Genomic DNA, 14,117 nt, shown 5'->3' with positions numbered 1-14,117 from the left:
AGAGTTAGATGTGCGACCCTTTTGTGGAACATAGGCATTGGGATTTCGATTACCATAATTGTGGTTGTTGTAATCCCTCCTGTCCGAACCACCATATTCATTTCGGCCATATTGATTGCTTTGTGGTTGGGGTCTCCATTGCTTTTGATAACCCCTTTGAGAGTGATCGATATAATTTGCATCCTCACGTTGTGGCTGCCCCTCTAGATAAGCTTCCTCCGAGACTTAGTACATTCCGGGAGCATGAGATGGAATCTCTTCGACAACATTCACACTTTTAGCTTCTTTCTCCATAAGCCTCTTTGACAACAAATCCACGATGGTTTGCAATTGAGCAAAAGTATGATCTCGCTCATGATTTTCTTTGGCCACCGCGGCAGTAGAGGGACTACCATATGACAAGACTTCACTATCACTCGAGTGCCAAGCTTGATTGTGGGTGGTGAGCTTATCAAGCAAACGGGTGATAACGATAAATGACTTGTCCATGAAGCATCCTCATGCGGCAGTATTGACAGCAATCTGATTCATTGTATCTAAGCCCTTGTAGAATTTCTCCGTGAAAATAGCATCCGGAAATCCGTGAGTTAGAGATTGAGCTAGATAATACTTGAAACGCTCCCATGCTGAATATAATTGTTCCCCCGGAAGTTGTTTGAACTCAAAGATCTTATCCCGAAGCTCAGCCTTTTTGCTTGGCGGGAACCATTTCTTCAAAACTGTATTGGCTAACTCGTTCCAGGTATGTATAGAATTGCTGGGGAGCTTTTCATACCATTCCCTTGCTTGGCCAGCCAAGGAATATTTAAAGACCCGTAATCGAAGTGCATCAGCAGAAACAACACCTTGAGATTATTGAGAACACACATGCAAGAAGTTCTTCAAATGTCGAAGTGGACAATCCTCCGAAGAATTTCGGAAATAACCTTCAAGTTTCAGCAGCTAATAGATAGAACTATCAATTTTGAAAGTAGCATTTTCAGTTCTAGGAGGAACCACAGCAGAAGCATAATCAGCTTCATTAATGAATTCCGCAAAGATATTTTCATCCTCATCCTCTTCTGGTGCAGGTGGGTTCACTTGGAGTCCACCTTGGTTTCCTTGATTCCGATTCGGTCTTCCTGCCATGTTCACCTAGTTCACCACAACAGCAAACGAGGTGTGATGGAATAGAAAAAGTTTTAAAGAAGAGTACACAACAATCAGTAATTTCTAAACCGTATCCCCCGGCAACGGCGCCAAAATTTGATACGCTCAAATTACACCTATTAATGGCGTAAAGCGGACGTTGTCAAATATAGTAACCCAAACAAGGTTGGGGTCGAATCCCACAGGGAATATGGAGAGAAAAGGGTACTAATTGTATGTGATACTAGTATTTAAAGGCTTTAATCCTATTCCGAGTATTTTAAAAAGGAGATTTGGTTTGTATTTGTTATTTTGAATTGTTTGGATTTGGAGAACCAAAGTTGTGTCCCTGCAATGATTAGACGTTATGCTATGGGTGTCAACATGATATATTTCTAATGGGTCGCGGTTATTTATGCACTTAATCTCTAATACACTTTCTAATATTTTTCAATAGTTAGAAACTATTTATTTTCATGATTTTCCCAAATGCAGAAAAGTTATAAATAAGGTTGATTAAATATGCCAAGTAGAACTCATCTTATTCCTAAGCGAGTTCATTAAACGAGGGTTAGCGCCCCGAGTCCTTGTTATATTATTTCAAATCACACCTTAGTTCATCTTTTCAAATAAACTAGGGTTTGTGCATGAACAAGTGTTTGCAACCACTTATAGAACAATGAATACGAGAAATAATAAAACACATCACAACCCATTATATATATATATATATATACAATGTTAGATACCCATTACATATCACCCATCATTTGGGTCCACAACTTTGATTAAAGAAACTACTCACACATTATGGTCTCAAAAGTAATAAGCAATAAATGAGACATAAAGCTTACAAATGTAATAAAGATGATGGAAAATGGAATCTTGTTGTCTTCACTAAGCTCCAAAAGGGGAGTATTCAATGCTCACCCACCAATGGGACTTTTTAAGTGAGTACAATAAAATCTGGATGCAAAGAAAACCTAAAATGTTCTTTAAATAGGCTCCAAAAACGCACAGCAGAAAACTGACAAAAGTGCCCCCGATAGCAAGATCGACGGACCGTCGATCGTTCGACGATCCGTTGAGTATTCCGTCCTTTGTACCTTCAGCACTGTGTTCCATTCGATGGTGCCGTCGACCAGTTCGACGCTCCGTCGAGTATTCCGTCTTTTTCTCCTTTTGTTGAGAGATCCTGTTTGACGACACAAACGACGAACCGTCGATCAGTTTAACGCTTCGTCGATGCCTCCGTCCTTTGTCGTCTTCAACTTTGTCATCACTGGAAAATCGAGCTTATCGACGCTTCAAAGGACGGTTCGTCGGCTGATCGACGGACCGTCGATTCTTCATTTCTGGCAAATTTTTCTTTTGTTCTTTGCTTTTTGCTTTTGGGCCATTGTTTTCCTAAAACACAACAAAACATATTAATGAGAACCAGGCTTACTTCAAAACAACCAAAATTCATAGTAAAAAGGCGTCGAATGAGCCACAAATCCGCGACACATCAACCCTCACCATCGGTCATTTTTTAGGTCAAATTTGGTGGTCGGTTTTCACCTTTTCTTCAGGCAATGACAGATAGGGTTGGGCATAAAACACCGAAAACCGAATTACCTACCGAACTGGGGATTTTGGTATTTTGGTCTTTGATATTTCGGTTTTCGGTTCAATTTTCAGTAATAAAATTTTAAAAAAAATCGGTATTCGGTATTCAGTTCGGTATTTACCGAATACCGAAATAGTTATTAAATAGAGGGCCATTAAATTAATAGTCAGACCCATCAGCCCATGCGTCAATTGTAAGTTAGCAACAATACTCATCAGTTTAGACCATATTGTGGAAATTTGACCCAATTTTTCAAGAACGAAACACCACCGCCTCAGTATACAAAACAATAAACAAATCTCTCACACCCACCTCTCTCACAAGTCACACCAACACCAGTGACCACCCACAGGCCACCCCCACCGCCTCTCTCCCTTACCATCTAGCTTTATTGTTGAAATATATATTCATCTGAAATCAAGCAATCAATTTTCAAGGTACTGTAACTTGTCAACGTTTTTGTATTCCTTAAGTAGATATTTTTATTTCAGTTGCTTTTAAATGATTTTAGTTCCCTTGGCTTGTCCAATATTTGTGAGTATATTAGTATAATGAATATAGTTCTGCTGTATATGGTATGAATGGAGCCGAACAGAAATTATGGAAAAGACATTGTAGAGTCTCTACCGAATTGGTTTAATGCAATTTAAGTACACATATCCTAAAGGGTATTATTCACTTCTTTGCTCTTTTTCTTTGTAACGTTCAGTTAATGTGATTTCATGGGCTTCATTGATTTTTGAATTTTGATCATTTCTTAGTTTTTTCCTTGACTGAAGTTCACCAATTCTTGAAGGGATTTGTTGTATCATTTTTCTTCTAGCATATCATCTATTTGTGCTTGTTATCTAGCCATTGATGTAATACAGTGAACTCGACTTAATATGGTATTATCGAATACCGTAACGAACCAAAGTTTGATTTACCGATTACCGAATTACCGAACCGAAGTTTGAAAGTTCGATATTTGGTATCTACTTTCAATTACCTATTACCGAATTACTGAACCCGGACTTTGAAAATACCGAACCGAATACCGAACGCCCACCCCTAAATTGACAGAGTGAGGTGAAAGAGGAAAAACAAGTACATGAGGCTACACCCTTTGCTTGACAAAGTGGAATTCTGGGTCCCACTTGTACTTTTGCTTACTCACACCTTTCTCTCTCTTTTATTCTAATCATTGACTCCATCATTTTTCCCACTATCCTCACACAACTTAGCAAGAGAAAAAAGTATCAAGCGGATAAAATTTAGTTTTATAATTTTCTCTTCTAAATTAAGCCATACAATTTCATAGTTCCACCAACAAATATTTAGTTTTCAATAGTAAATCAATTGTTATTTTGTCTTCCAGTTCTCACTCGCTCCTACAAAAAAAAGGAAGATTTTTTTTTTTTTAAAAAAGTTTTTAAGAATATGCAAAACGTATACAACAGCAACAACAACAGCATACCCAGTGAATCCCACAAGCAAAACATATACGTGTATGACATTAACTTAAATCGTATTCTAAAAATCAAATTTATTAATTGCATTTCTGAAATGCAATTTATAAATCGTATATCTAAAAATCACTTTTTAAAGCACCAACAAAAATCAATAAAATACTAAAAGCTTTATGTTAGAATATCCTCCGCTTCAAAATAAGTGTCCACTTAACCTTTTTATTTTGGTTCAAAATAAGTGTTTGCTTACATAATCAAGAAAGAATTAACTTTATTTTCCAATTTTGCCCCTTTACTCGAGGCAATGAATATGTAAGAGTCTTATTAATAACGGGTTGTTTAGTCAAAATACAAATTTTTTCTAGGAATTAATATTTTCTTAAGGGGTGTGAAAAAGGCTAAGTGAACATTTATTTTGAATCGGAGGTATTACATTATTTTAATGCTAAGAATAAACCAACATAAATCGGCAAAAAAAATGGATAAAGATAGAAATAGATCTTTTTTATTTCTCTTGATCTACTAAAATGTACGAAACCGGACAATTGACCAATTATCAATACATAATTGTGTGAATTTTTTAAATGGCATACAACATATAAGGAATAGTTAATGCATTTATGCAATATTGATTGACCATTTATTACATTATTTTGGAATAATCATGTTGTTAACTACATAAATTATTCAATAATTGCTTTTAATAAATTATATTTTTCATATGGGAGCTTAGTGCTCCAGGCGCCTTTTTTTTATTTTACAAATGTGATTTATAAATTATATTTTATAAATCTGAGTGAAGCTAAATATTATTTTTCAACCTTTTATTACCTCAATTAACTTAAACACATGTATAGTATATTGCATGCATTTTAATGTACATTTTGCATATTTAGAATTCTGATAACAGTTGTGCATTAGTGAAGTCAAAAGTTCCATACTTTAATGAAAAAACAGAAATGAAATATTTTTACATTAACTAGTATATTTTCCAGAGAGAGATTTTTTTTTTACATTCTATGAGAAATAGAGATGAGAGAGCAAAAGATAATTGGAAAGAATAAAAGAGAGAGAAAGGTGTGGGTAAGCAAAAGTACTGGTGGGACCCAGAATTTCACTTGTCAAGGAAGGGGTGAAGCCTCACACAACTTTTGTTGTTTGAGCCTCTACCATCATAAAAATTTTCTTCTCCAGGATCTGTTTGTTAATCACAATTTTGTTTCAAGCATAATTATTTAGTTCCTTACCCACGTACATAAATAAAGGCAAAAGACATAAATTGACCCTTAAACTATACCCTAAAAGTCATTTTCACACTTAAACGTTAGTAGTGACCTGTTACACACCCAATATATGAAAAAGTAATATTATTTGCTCCCTGAGAGCTGATGTGACATAAAATGTAAAAATAATTAAAAAAATATAAATTTGAAAAGTGACCTATTACACACCCAATATATGAAAAAGTGATATTATTTGCTCCCTGAGAGCTGATGTGGCATAAAATGTAAAAATAATTTTAAAAAAAATAGGCGCGTTTTAATTAAAATTAATTCTTTTTTTTTTTTTTAAATACCAAATTTATATTTTTTTAATCCCACCCCCCACCCGTCCCTTTCTTCATTTCCCCCCCCCCCCCCTCCCACCTTTCTTCTCCGTACTCACCCACCCATACCTTTCTTTTGCACTCCCTTTTTCTTTCCTATCTTCTCTCCTCCCCCTCATTTCCTCCATTTTTCTTATCGTATCCATTATCTCCTTCACTGTAATTTTTCAGAAGATAAGAAAATCAAAATTAGTATTTCTTAGTGTTCATTGACGAAAATCAGAATTCAAGAATTCTTTAGGGACCAAAATAACTGAAAAGAAAAATTAAAAAATAAAAGTGCAAATGAAAGATGAATGTCTTTGCTCTCAAATCAATGGTGACTATCTATTGTGATTTTTGGTGATGGGTTAGTGGGGAATGGTAAAGAGGAATTGATAGTGGTATTTTAATTTTGGTGGTGGCTATTGAAATCATTGGAGGTGATGGCATATGAAATTAATGGTAATGATATCGTTACTTTTTCTGGTGTTGGTGGTGGTCTGAAATTGCAGTGGTGGCGGCGGCGTGACGGTGGTGCTGGTGGCCTGAAGGATTTGGGGGGGTGGGGTGGCGTGAAGGATCTGGGGGGTGGGGTGCCCTGAAGCATTTAGGGGGTGGGGGCGGTGTGAAGGATCTGGGGGGTGGGGGTGCCCTGAAGCATTTAGGGGGTGGAGGCGGCGTGACGGTGGTGAGTGGTGGCGTGAAGGAGTTGGGGAGTGGGGGTGGCGTGAAGGTGGAGACGAAAGGGGGGGGGGGGGGGTGAAATGAAGAAGAAGGTGGAAAATCAATTTTTTTGTTAAAATTTAAAAATCATTGTTTACTTTAATTTTGTGAATAAAATAAAAAAAGCAAAATTGTGAAAGAATAAATAAAATAAAAAATCGTGAAAGAATAAATGACGTGTCGCGCGCGTGTGGAGCACTTCCACATCTGAGACTGGTTATATGTGCGTCAGGGGGTAAATAATATCACTTTTTCATATATTAGGTGTGTAATAGGTCACTACTAAAGTTTAAGTGTGAAAATGACTTTTGGGATATAGTTTAAGGGTCAATTTATGTCTTTCCCCCATAAATAAATGGCCTAATAAATTGTTTAGTTCTTGAGCATAATCATTCCTAAGGTTTGAGTTCAGGACCTTTGATTAACTGTAAAATTTTGTCTCAAGCATAGTCATTCCTAAATTCTAAGGTTTGAGCTCAAAACTAAGAATTATTTTACACTTTATAATCAAAGATCTTGAACTCAAACCTTAAGAATGAAAAACGTTTTGATAGGAAGCTGAGTCTAGTTAGGTGATTCCTTAAATTTCAGTTATCATATGCTTAAAACAAAATGAAAAAAGAAAAGAAAATTGTGATCCTATTTTCGAGCAACTCTCTTATATTACTCCTTTTTTACAATTTATATTATACCCATTAGCCAAAATGTTTGACATAATTTTTTTCCTATGCAACTTTCAAGAATTAATTCATTAAACTCTTCAAAATTTAATTTTGTTATGATGCTTTCTCTCATTTCAACAGTACTTAAACATTTTTTTCATCAATCACTAACATATTACTCTGGTTCTTTATACGTCCCTTAAGAAAATATTAGCTAAAAGAGTAATTGGACTAAATTATAAGACTTCCATAATGGAGGTCTCAGGTTCGAAAACCCCTACCTACAACAGCAGGCGATTTGCCTTCTAGGTCGAGCTCGTCACATATGGCTTGCCTAGTGCGGGTTATCTCTCTTGTTTTGTTTGCGAGCTATTACACAAGAGTGGGGTTTACCCTATGCGCACTCAAAAGGTAGGGTTGTGGGTTCCCTTGTCATCAAAAAAGTTATCCTTATTTACTCCTTTGATCTCAATTTAATACTACTCTTTTTTTCACCAAATTAGTATCTTTCCACATTCATTGAGTACGGTTAAATGTGAAAATAAATACTCCCTCCATTCCAAAATAAGTGTCGCTTTAACAAAACAGATTTGTCTCAAATTAAGTGTCACTTTAGTAATTTAAGATAAAAAAATAGTACAACAATTGTTTCCAAGTATACCTTTATATTCAAGAACTACTACTTCTTTTTTAATAGTGCTCAGTTCTGAAGAAATTAATAAATAGGAGTAACTTAGTAAATTATACCTTATTTTTATTATTTTTGTTGATGGGGGCTAAACGACGCGTACTTTGAGATGGATGGAGTAATTAACTATATCTTGATTTCCTAAAATGACAACTATTTTTAATAAGCACGACAACTAAAATGGACTGAAGAAAGTACTACTACATAACTCAAATCGAGTTACTCTAAAAGAGAAACTTCATACACACATAAAAATGGTCATGTCCGACCTATCAAAAAAAAAAAGCATTTCATGTCGTCTTCAAGTGAGACTAAGATATAAATTCTTTTCAGGCTAACAACAGAAAATTAATCTCAGAACTTTAAAATGAATTAGTCATTTCCCCTTCAATTGAGGCTAACATATAGTTTTTGTCATCTATAGTGAAACAAATTCTTAGATTGACAAATTGTACTTCAAAAGAAAACATGATTTAGTTAGTAGTTTAGAGAGCTTTGTTTTTGGATCCATATATAATTAACACTGAAGCAAATATACTTGGTCCAAATACTCCTTTTCATTAAAGCATCGCTTAGTAATTAAAAAGCATATTACCGGTGAAATTCAAGTTAACATGCCGGCCAACTAAATGACATTTTGAGAATACAGGAGCGGCTCAATGAAATTGGTGGCCTAAAATCAAATCTTAATATAAAAGAGGTCTCAAGTATATTTAATATAGCTAGTTTCTGCGTGCGTCACACGTGCATCTAAGCCTGTCAAGTGGGCCGGGCCATAGTTAGTGGGCCAGGTTGGGGGTCGAAAAGGGGTGCCCGGCCCAGCCCCCAACCCGGGTAGGGGTACATAGTGGGTTAAGTGGGCCGGGCCGGGTTTTAGTTAGTGGACCGGGCCGGATTTTAATTATTTTTTAAAAAAAATCCAATACAAAAATTTATTAAGTTTGACACTTTAAAATCTAGTTGTTGTCAACTTTATTTTAACCATCAAGTTCCTTAAATTATACTTTGGGCCTATTTTCAATCTATAAATATCATTCATTCTTCTCCATATTATCTCACAATTCCCTACTCTCCTCTTTCCCTAAATTTCCTACTCATCTAAATCTCTCTCTCTCTCTCTCTCTCTCTCTCTCTCTCTCTCTCTCTCTCTTCCAACTTCCAAGTTCAAATTTCAAAATTTAAATTTAATGGATAATGATAATCCTCCACCTCCTCCTCCAGTCCGAAGATCAATTTCAAGTCCGGTGTGGTAGCATTTTGAGCGAGTAGACGAGGAACATATTAAATGTCAATATTGTGGTCAAATATATCTCCATAAGTCCGAACCGGTTTTTGGGGGTACCGGTCCGTTACGTAGGCACTTGGACAAAAGGCACAAAATTGAAATTTGAAGTTTATCTCTTCTTTAAATTTCTCCATCGATGCTAGCGTTTTGAACTTTTCATTTATAATGAGTTAATCGTTCAAGTTTGTATGTTTTGAATTTGCAATATTTTCAATTTAAGTTTGAAGTTTTATTTTAAATTACTTATGTAGTCTTGTATCACATTCTCAACTTTTTATAATTTTTAGCACTTAAATAGCCGTTGGGAGTCTTCATTCCAACAACATATTCAAGATATACACAAATATACCATTAACATATACAAGATATACATAAATTGGTAACGTTTTTTTGCTATAAATAAGCTAATCTTTTTAACCCCCAAAAAAAAGGTTAAAATGAAATCACACAGTAACTAAATGGGAACAATGCACAAGTTTTGATACTAAACCAAAGTTCTTAATTTAATTATCTCATCTGATCCTAAGTCCTAATGTTATGGTGCAGATTGTCACCTCTCTATCATCGGCAGAGACATTTCAAATACGCTAAAAAATATTTCATTATTATTATATATAAAATATTTGAAACTAATAAGATCTTAGACATTGGTTGTTCTACATTTTCGTACTTCATCACAATCTATCTTCCAATTTCTCTATGAGTTGATCCTTTTATTTCATTTTAACGATTCTGTAAACTCAACTATCAGTAAGAATGACTGATGATACAGCATTTTGACATAACTATCTTCCTTTTAATTATGCTATTGATTATTTTTATAATAATATCCATGATGCTCAACAGTGTTATTATATTAATTTGCTTGAATCATCTTCACGAAAAGATATTTTCTCTGCCGCCATAATTTTTGGTATTACCAACTTATTTTTTACAGTAAATAGGAGAAAAAAGAAGAAATGGTGGAAGTTACAAAATCTGTCTTATATATGTACAAATGCCTATTTATGATTTGTTTTTAAAAAAAAAATTAATTCGAAAGGGGCCGAGCCCCCGGTGGGCCAGAACCCGGGCTGTTGGTAGGCCGGGCTATCGGGCTAAATGGCATGTCCGGCCCAGGCCCCTAATTTTTTCCACTAGCCCAGCCCACCACCCTCTTATCAGGTTGGGGGGCTGGGCCGATTATGGGCTGGGTTAGGTGGGCAGATCCCGGGCCAACCCGGCCCAATTGATAGGCTTAGGTGCATCTCTATCTCGTGGGCGCGCTACACGTGCATCTCGTGCGCTGCACGTGCATCTCAAAGTTTCAAGCCTTTTTTTTCTTTGGGAATTTACACGCTTGAAAATATTTACTTTTTTTAGCACTTGTGGCACAACTTCAGTAGGAGAAGTAGCAGTAGACTTATGTGGAGTACTTGGTTTCCTTGCTCTACAATCAACAAGTGCCTTGGAAATTATTTTGGCCCTCTTGCGAATCCCAATAGGAGTATAGGATGAGCTAAGCTTCTTGGATGGATTGACACCCCTCTTGGATATCAAACTCTTTATAGCAGAATTTGTATCTTTTTGTGCCTGAACCAACTCTTCAACCTTGTTTATCAAATCATCCATTTCTCAGCTTGCAAGTACTGCATTCACAAGCACAAGAAGTGGAGGTACCGACACCAACTGAAGAATATCTACCAAACCTATATGGGAAATCTGTGGTCTGTCCACCACCAACTCAATCACCATCATCATCATCATTTTTTTTTTTTTTTATCAGCAAGACCTTCCACAGCTTGTCTTGCAACATCAACAATAGTATCAATATCAACATCAGCACCAACACCGTCACCAACACCAACACCAACATCAACATCAACACCACCATCACCATCATCAACAACACCGGCCCTTATGATGGTTGTGGTTCCAGCCAATTATTTTTTTATCTGATCAATCAATTCATTCGGCACAGATTCCACAGGCCCTAAACTAACAACACATGGCATGTGAAACTCTAGTTTTGTCGGGATAAGCCGTGGGTGCACAACCTACAACAAACAAACAGATATATTCAAATGGTTGGAAGAATTTACAAGATGTTGTAATAGATTGACAATTTAACAAATAACTTGATCCGTTACAGCAGGTGTCAAACTTGTTCAATATTTTTCAACAAGTGTGTAATCTGTTGCAACAACTCCCACATATGTTCCAACAACCTCCTCAGTCATTGCAGCATATTCTTCGGCTGTTGGAAAAACCAAAATAGTTGCTGCAGCTTTCTCTGCAACTGTTCTGATATTTTCCAACAGATTGTGAACCTGTTGCAACAACTGAGTCAGTTGTTCCAACATCTTAGGAGTTGTTGCAACAGATTCACTATCTGTTAGAAAATATCAGAACAGTTGTTGCAGCTTCCTCAGCAACTGTTTTGATTTTTTCAACATATTCTGAGGTTCTTGCAGCAGATAAATATATCTGTTGCAATAAGTAGTTACTTGTTATAAAACTATTTAGGGATATTTTCCAACAGACTCTGACGTACTGCTTCCTTAAAGGGGGTTAAAAGGATCAAGATTCATTTTTTTTATTGTTATTTATGGCAGTCAACCATCTGAGGATCCTTGGAAAACAAACCTCTTCCGAGTAGTCCTTGACTTGACTCCGGAGGTGAGGAATGGCTTCAAATGCCCTAGCCTAGAAAATATTATGCCACCAAAAATCAGAATAATTAATGAAGTAAAAAAATTAAAAAGATAAAACATTGAAGAAAGAAAGTTTACCATCAAGGCCCAAGGGAAGCCATAGATGTTGGAAGTCTTCACATTAGGGTTGAAATCTCTCGACAAATAATTAGTCAACTAAAAAATTTTATGACCCCATGGATAGTTCTTGAATGTCTCATGATCCTCCGAGAGTTTAATCAAACCAAGTTCTATATTATTTTTTACATCTTTTGTCCAAAGAATAGAATGGACAAACCAAACTAAGCACAATGACTCCTTGTTCTTTCTTGACATAGTTTTTTACTTCAAGTCTTCTAGCAACTGCTCTGCCTTGTAGCTCTTTCCAACAATATCCACTAAATCCAAATCAACATCAACCTTCGCTTTGCTTTTCTTGCCTTTCTTGGTTGTCTTGGATGGCTTGGGTGTCTTTTCACTTTTCTTTAGTGTAACTATAGGAAGAGGCTGAGAAGGAGCATGACACCTCAGTCCGGTGATTATGGAAAACTCCTTAATGTCAAAACAAACTGGCATGCCGCAATAGTTTATCCATATCTCATCAATTTTGCTACAAATAATTCTTCGTTTGAGAAGATCATGCACAATGGTCATTTGAAACCTTACATTGTTGTCCTCAGGAAAATCTAGATACATACCAAAACATTTGGCCCTGAAGTAATCCTCCAAGTCCTCCTCTTGAAGTGTCTTTCTAAAAGAATCAAAGGGCTTGCCTATGACTGATTTTACAATAAGATCACCATTCAAATCACCTAGTTTATCCATCGGCATCTGCACACGGAACTTCTCAGTACTAAAAGTTTTGACAACTTCATCAGTGGAAGGTCTATCAATATCAGTCCCAATAGAAGACTCAACAGCCCCAGTCATCGACCTTTCAAAAGAAGCAGTTTTATCCTCTTCATTTTATTCTTCATCTTCTTCAGATTCTTCATTGTCATCATTATTTTCATCATCATCATCATCATCATTTTCTTCTTCTTCTTCTTCTTCTTCTTCTTCTTCTTCTTCTTCTTCTTCTTCTTCTTCTTCTTCTTCTTCTTCTTCTTCTTCTTCTTCTTCTTCAATATTTGCCTATTCAGCAAGATCATCTAATGATGACCCCTTGGCTCTTTTACTAACTGTAGATGATTCCTTCCCTTTTTTTTCTTGGAGACATTTTATTTGCACACAGGAGATAAACAAAAACAATTTCAATTGATTTGTGCATCATTCAAAGTAAACAAGTAATGAATTTTTACAACAGCTGAAGCATATGTTGCAATAAGTGTGTAATCTGTTGGAACAACTCCATCATATGTTCCAATAACTTCATCAGTTGTTGCAACAGATTAGACAACTATTGGAAAATATCAATACAGTTGTTGCAGCTTCCTCAACAACTGTATTGATTATTTCCAACAAATGGATAATCTGTTGCAATAACTGATGAAGTTGTTGGAACATATGATGGAGTTGTTCCAATAGACTAATCTGTTGGAAAAAATCAGAACAGTTGTTGCAGCTTCCTCAGTAACCATTTTAACAATTTCCAACAGATTGTGAATCTGTCGAAACAACAAATACACTTGCTGTAACAACCTCAACAACTGTTTGGATTTTTACCAACAGATTACTCAGTTGTTGGGTAAAAACATAATAAAGACAAGGCCCTTTTTCCTAAGCCTTACAAGGACAACAACATCTATTTCACTATCAGCAATATCAGTGTACATTTATAAACACACAACCGTAAAAAATTGAACAAAATACACACCATTGAAGAGACACCCTACCCATGTTCTTCCTCTTCTTCTTTAACCAAAATTTATCATTTTCATACTTCAATTTCAAAACCCTAACTTTTGAACTAGAAAAGCATCTATTTCACTACAAACACACAGCCAACACAAGTTAAACAAAATACACCAACCTCAACTGTCAAACAAGTGCTGAAGTTACCGCAACAACTTACTCAGCTATTGGAAAAATTCCAAAAAAATCAAACCCTTTTTTTCGAAACCCCAAGGAGAACAAGAACACAAACAGTACCAAAACCATAATTTCACAACCACATACACTATTTAAAAACACACAAACCCCAACAAGTGGAACAAATAGAGAAAATAAGGGTTTTGTCAAGTCCCAACAAGCCCTTTTTTTGAAATTCTAAGGAGAACGAGAACACAAACAACACCAAAAATTATAATTTGACAACCACATACACTATTTACAAACACACACCCCAACAAGTGGAACAAATAGAGCAAATAAG

At 35.8% G+C, this 14,117-nt stretch overlaps 1 non-coding gene across 1 annotated transcript; it reads left to right on the top strand.

Moving 5' to 3' along the window:
• The first annotated feature begins 577 nt into the window (after window positions 1–577).
• On the top strand, window positions 578–683 carry LOC132612440 (small nucleolar RNA R71). Its single transcript, XR_009571800.1, has one exon. It is a non-coding gene; the product is annotated as a small nucleolar RNA R71 (small nucleolar RNA).
• Window positions 684–14,117: the final 13,434 nt, after the last annotated feature.

Source organism: Lycium barbarum, chromosome 9 (assembly GCF_019175385.1).
Source record: "Lycium barbarum isolate Lr01 chromosome 9, ASM1917538v2, whole genome shotgun sequence".
In the NCBI taxonomy this organism is placed as follows: Eukaryota; Viridiplantae; Streptophyta; class Magnoliopsida; order Solanales; family Solanaceae; genus Lycium; species Lycium barbarum.
Note: the sequence above shows the minus strand (reverse complement) of the source record. Positions and strands in the feature narration are given on the sequence as shown.